Here is a 6,702-nt window from a genome sequence, read left to right on the forward strand (position 1 = left end):
TTGCAAGTTCAAGACCAGCCTGGGCTACAAAGTGAGCTCAAGGCCAACCTGAACAGCATAGTGAGACCCTGTCTCAAAAAGACACATATACACAAAAAAGCAGAAGGCCAAAACAATTCCATTTTGGGTTTAAATGACCTGGCCATCTACTCACTACCCTCCTTCCCATTAATATCCTGAGCTCCAAGAAATGGTGACCATGTTCCTTTTCCCAGAATATAGCTGGCTTCCAGGATAAGAACCAAAGACTTTACATTCCAAACTATACATCCCCTCTAACCAGTCCAGCAACAACCCCCTTGTGCCACTCATCACGTTAGCCAACCGTGATGGATATTTTAAGGCTTTGAACTCCACTAGGGAATTTGAAGCATAGCTGCTTCCCATGAATTAGAGCTTAAAATCCTGCTTCCCAGCCACTCAGCGCATCTGCTACCTTCTGATGTGCTTGCACCCTTTTGCAAAAGTAAAAAGCCTTGTCAAGATTTCTGGTGTCTGAGTGCTTTATTTTCTGCACTGACAAAATGAGTCAGGGGGCTTATTTCCAATGAAAGAAAGAATGCACTAAGTAGACAAAAAATCATCACTTGCCCTCCATCCTCCTGAATGAGGCTTTGCAAGTATTTGCCTGGGGGGACCAGTGACATTTGAGAGCGGCTGGGTAATATGGGACCACACTGTATATTTTGTCATAGGACATTTTCTCCTATTATGATCATTTCTCTGTGCCCATATCCTTCCTAACATCAAGGGCTCCTGGACAGGATCCCTGGGCTGAAATTAACACTATTATTTTTTCTAAATAGAATTTTCTTCAATGACTTTTAATCTATTTTCATTTCACTGATGGTGTCATTTCCATTATAGCCATTTCTGGACTTTTCTCATTGTCCTTTTATTTATTAGTTAGGTTTAGATTTAGTGAAGGGCATTGGTAGATTCTAAAATATCAGCCTTCATTAGACTATGTTTCTTTTGCATCCAGATGCAGGTGGCCTAGGGATGCCAAGGAACATTGCTTTCTGAGCTCAACACAGACTTAGAGCTTTGTAGTTTTTGTTTTATAGTCTGCGGCCTTTATTCTAAAGGTCACCTCAAAGCCCAAGAAGACTGCAGCAGCTCCATCAGTCATGTACTTATTTCAAGCCCAAGGAAGCAGGAAAGCGGATGAAGACTCCATGTTAGCTGTTTCACAACATGCTTGTTTATAGCCTCTGGTCAGCTCTAATTCTCATGGCCACATATAACTGCAAGGGATATTGGCAAATCATCACCGGTGCCCAGTTGAAATTCTAGTAGGAGAATGAAGGTTGGGAGGAAATAGCAGCATGGTCTTTTTAGACCATGCTGCCTCTGGGAGCCCCCTGTCAGATAAGAAACCCCCCCATACCATGAGTTCAAGGCCAGCCTGGGCGACGTGGTGAGAACGCACTTCACAACACACCAAAAAGCAGAAAAAAAGCCCCACTACTCCTCTCACTTGCTCTTCCTCTGCAGTCACATTTTTATTTTTTTTTACTTTTTTAGTTTTTTGGTTTTGGTTTTTTTCTGGTACCAGGAATCGAACTCATGACCTCACGCTTGCCAGGCAGGCACTGTGCCGCTGAGCTAAATCCCCATCCTCTCAGTCGCATTTTTAGAAGGAACGTCTGCTCTCACCAATCTGGGCCCTTACTTCCTGTCATCCTTATGAAGTTCTGGGTAACTTCCTCTGTGCGCAGCTCCTCTTCTGGAACACAATGGTGGCTCTCCTCAGAAGTCAGCCTGGGTCTTCCTCATCTCCATCACTGCAGAGATGACCTCATCTACCACCGCTTCTCTGAGCCACAGACCCTCATATGTGGCTGATTATGGACGAATTTTACTTCTGTCTCTCAGAAGAACTCCATAGAGACTTAGTGCAGTGTCCCTTACATAGAGAGACTCGACAAATTAGCTAGTTGACTGAGACACTTACATGGTCCTGTCAGGAAGGCGGATGTACAGAATCACTCTCATTTGTAAACTCAGCCTTTCTGCGTATACTCTGCAACCCTACAACATGGTGTGTGGTGCGAGACAGAAAGGTATTAAAGGAATCCCCACAGCCTGCGTTCAGCTTGCATTTCTCACACAGCCAGCGTTTCCCCCAGCCATCACTGGATCAGCGAACTGTCTGCATTTGCTTAAGACAGGAAGTTGTGGTCATCTGTTACGCTGCTTTTTCTGGAACCACCACCCACCACCCACCACCCGACACACACACTCACACACATGTGCCTCTGACGTGCCTCCTGAGCACATGTCCAGTCAGGTCCTCAGCTCCTGTCTTAGTGCTGGGACTTGCTCGGTGCCACATGGTGGCTTTCTCATTCTCTGCCCTGTCTCTGACTAAGCTCCTCTCCTCCCTCCGGCCTGCTGCTTCCCAGAAGTTGGGCAGCCACTGTCTGTGGCATCTCCCTTGCTTCCCCTCTGCATGGAAGGTCCCCCACAGCACCCTACTTCTTATCCTGAAGTCATAGTCTGTGAGGCTTTCCTGAGCACTTCATCTAAACATTTTATACCTCGTCCCCAATTCTGACCTTCACATTTGTCTTTCCAATCTAATTTCTTTTTCCCTACACCGACAGATGGCCCTGTACACCCATGAGTTCTGCATGTGTGGATTCCCCAGCTCCAGACTGAAAACACCCCAGAAAAGGAGATGGCGTCTGCACTGACCATGTGCAGATTTCCTGTCTTCATCACTCCGTGGCTCTCCCATTCTGTTAGGTGTTATAAGCATCCCAGGGGTGGTCTAGGATACACAGAGGACCTACATGGGTTACACACAAGCGCCACACTGTTTCTACGTGGGACTTGGGTGCCTGTAGGTGTTGGTGTCCTTGTGGGTCTCAGGGACAACGCTTGTGGATACTGAGGGCCGCTGTGTCACTATCTGGTGCCCTGTGTATTTTACCTCCTTGTCTTGCTTGCTAGCTTCTTTCTAGTAGAAAATAAGATCCATGAGAACAAGATATATTTAGAGAAATGAGTTTTGCTTACTACTGGTTGCCCGGCACCTAGAACACTGCCTGGCACACTGTAGGCACTCAGCAAATTGAATGAATGAGTGAATTTCCTCTTCTCTCCACCGAGTATTCCTTAGCTGAGACAGTGGTGACTTTTTATCCTCTTGACAACAGTCCTGGGTGGTGATCGGGTCACAGGACTAAGAATAAAATTGTGGGGGGAAAGCAGTAAGTAGGGGGCAGCACCGTGCTCTGGATGGCAGTCAGTAATGAAGAGAAGAACAAACGTTATCGGGAGCATTCTAGATGCCAGACAGTATTATGAGCACACGTGCCCCAATGCCCCAGCGGGGAGGTGCTTTTAGGGCTCTGTCTTGATATCTCAGGGAACTCAGGCATACAGAAGTGAGCTCACCTGCGCAGGATCACGGTCACTGCCCAGGGTCACCGTTACTAAGTAGCAGATCTGGATTCTAAACCGGGAGTCTCACTGGACAGCCAGGTCCTCCCCACACGGTGAAGGCTTATTGCGTTTTGACACCCAGGATGTGACTATAATCTCAGAAGATGAGCTTGGAAGAAGAGACTAGTGTGTTATGGGTTGGGGAAATAATATTGGAGAAGTGAGAGCAAGGAACTTGAGACAGCCATAGTCCTCACCCTAATAATGAGGGAGCGAATCCTACTTTTAGGGTTGACAGGTCCAGAGGTAGAACTTTCAGTGTGCATGAAGTTGCTATGACCATGAACAGAAGATGTGAGAATAACGTAAGTAATCCTGCTGAGGCTTGAGGATGGGACAGACAGAATTCTGTACCAAAGTAACTGAGCAAAATCTTCATCCTACACATCACCAAGTCAAAAGACAGTGTCTGAATTCACTGAATCAACATACCATATTTTGGATAAAAAGGATATAAAATACAAGTATACTGTATAAATATAGAAGTTACTAACAAAAACAGCCACTGGAAAAGTATTGGACAGAAGAGCTCCCAGTTGGGGAAGTTGGGGCAGAGAACTGTTCACACTTATCATGAATTTTATTGTACTCACTTATTTAAGCTTCAAAATGAGTATAATAATAATAGTACTTAGCGTCTAGGGTTAGGAGGACTTCATGGGAGAATTTCTATAAGGTGTTGAAAATGGTGGCTGGAATAAAGTTAAAGCACAATGAATATGAGCTATTACCATTACTACTACTTCTTAAAATTACTTAGTATATATGCATTATTTTAGTGAAAGTTTTTTTTTTTCTTTAAAAAAGTGAGGAGATGACAGTACTGAGCAAAGATTATTGTTTGCAGACTCTAACTAGATCAGCTACTTAGCTTAGGTTAGTTCCTTAAACTGAATTAGTTTGCTTTAGGTTGTTTTCTTTTTTTGTTTTTTGTTTGTTTATTTGTTTTTCTTCTGGTACCGGGAATCGAACTCACGACTTTGTGCTTGCCAGGCAGGCTCTGTGCCCCCGAGCTAAATCCCCAGCCCCTAGGTTGTTTTCTAAGATTAGAGAAACACATTTATTTATAGTTTAAAGGGTGTAGGACTTAGAGGTTTAAGGTTCAGGGAATAGAGATTGGTAAGATAAAGTCATGGGGGAGACAAGAGAAGTTGAATTTTAGAGCAAGTCTTTTTTTTTTTCCTTAAAGAATTAGCCCACTACCCTATTAATGTCTTTGAGATCAGAGGCTGTGGCTTATTAATCTTTGTCAGTTTTGCCTAGGATATATCACAGTGCCTAGCAAAGAACTGGTGTGCAATAAGTATGTTGTAGTGAGTACACAAGGATGAAAAATAAAAATGAATCTAAATGCCTTTCTTTTTCTCAAATGGAAATAAATTTTGTCCAGCTGAATCATGGTGTTCGTGATAAAAATCATTGAGAGTAACAGATTGGATTGGGAAATTGAGTCCCCATTGGAGATGTTTGAGTTCCAGTAGGAAAATCCAATAGAGCTTTAAAAATTCAGGCTGAAGTTGCGAAATGGATCTGGGGCCATGAGTACGTATGTAGGAGTCAGAATGCAAGATTTAACTGTGCAGGCTTTGCAGCTACAAGCAACAGAGACCACCCTGGAAGATTTAAAAAGAAGATATTACTAACCAGATACTGTGTGGTGCAAATAGTTTTCAAGAGAGCTGGAGAGACAGGATGAGGTCACAGCTGGAATTAATGTCCACAATCCTGTCTAGAACTCATTGGGCTCACCACAGCCATTGGACACCGGGTGCAGGCCTGCGGCAATGCTGTCCCAGAAGTCCCTCTTTCACACACACTAGCTTTCAGCCTCATAGTGACCCCTGCTAGCCCAGGTTGGGCGGATATGGCTGGTGTCCCCGTCATGTACCCCTGTCCTGCCCTAAGTGCAAGGAGAGCCGGAAAAGGGATTCCTTGCTCTTTTCTTCCTCTGAAGGAGAAGCCTAATGCTATCTCCTCCCAAGGCTCATAAAGTAGAAGAATTAACTAAATACTGAAAACTGTCCAGGCTCTTGGCATGATGACAGAGGTTTACTATGAAGGGGATAGACTGAAAAGACAGGAAAAAAGAAGAGAACATAAGATATAACCCTATCGGCAGACCAACACTTACAGGGTGGACAGAAAGGGGAATTCAGCAAAGATTACAGAAAGGACAATAAAAGTAGATTGAGAACTGGGGAGCTAGTCACCAGGAAAGCCCAGGAAGAAGGGACTTAATGAGGTTAGGGTTGTCACCAGGATCCAAAAGGTCAAATGAGGTGTTGCTGGTGGTGATGCTACCAAGGTCATTTGCAGCGAATGGGCTGGATGGAGGTGGCGTGGTGCCAGGGATTCACAGGCTGCAGAGCTGGTGGAGGCACATGCACAGTCAGGTGGGAGCCAGACTTTAAAGATGTTTGGTTGGGCCGGAAGAGGAAGCCAGGATCAGGAAGACAGTGAGAGGGAGGAACGGGGTGTGGGAAATAGCATGGTCATTTGGTAGTGGTGGCCGGTTCGGTTCAGTGCCTTGAACTTGAGGTGGTGGCCAGTTTCTGTAGGTGAAGAAAAACTGGCTCAGAGGACAGTTAAGGCCAAGCAATGAGGAAGAAAGGCTCGGAGAAGAAACACACCTAGTTAGGAGGTGGCTGAAGGAGAAAAGAGCAGGAGGGGGATGGAGCAAGCGCAGTGCCCTGGTCTGAATGTCTCGTACCTTCTGGAATTCATGTCGGAACCTACTCCCCACTGTGGTGCTGCCAAGTGGTGGAATCTGGAGGTGGTGATAAGGCCTCGGAGGCTCTGCTGCCATGGGTCGGACCAGTGCCCACATAAACAACAGTAAGTCTGTCCCTTCCTGTCCTTCTGTCCCTTTGGCTATGTGAGGACAGTGTCCACCCTCTCCAGAGGCCATGGCAACCAGGCGCCATCTTGGAAGCAGACAGTGAGCCTTCCCCTGACACTAGGCTGCTGGCACCTTCACCATGGACTACCCAGCCCCTAGAACTACAAGAAATAAATTTTTTTATTCATTCATATGTTACTCAGTCTGATATAAGAGCAGGAATGGGCTAGGACACAGAGTGACTCAGAAATGATAGGCCTAAAGATCTTTGGGATAAAGAGGTGGCCATCTGGGGCCATGGAGGGTCTAAGAGATGGTCACATGATAATGATTTCCAAGGGAGATATTTTAGTGGAAGAGCAGGGAACCAGATTATAAGAAGCTAGCAGAAGGGCATTGTGGTTTGTTGA

The sequence above is a fragment of the Chinchilla lanigera genome, unplaced genomic scaffold, assembly GCF_000276665.1.
Source record: "Chinchilla lanigera isolate Chin_1 unplaced genomic scaffold, ChiLan1.0 scaffold00017, whole genome shotgun sequence".
In the NCBI taxonomy this organism is placed as follows: Eukaryota; Metazoa; Chordata; class Mammalia; order Rodentia; family Chinchillidae; genus Chinchilla; species Chinchilla lanigera.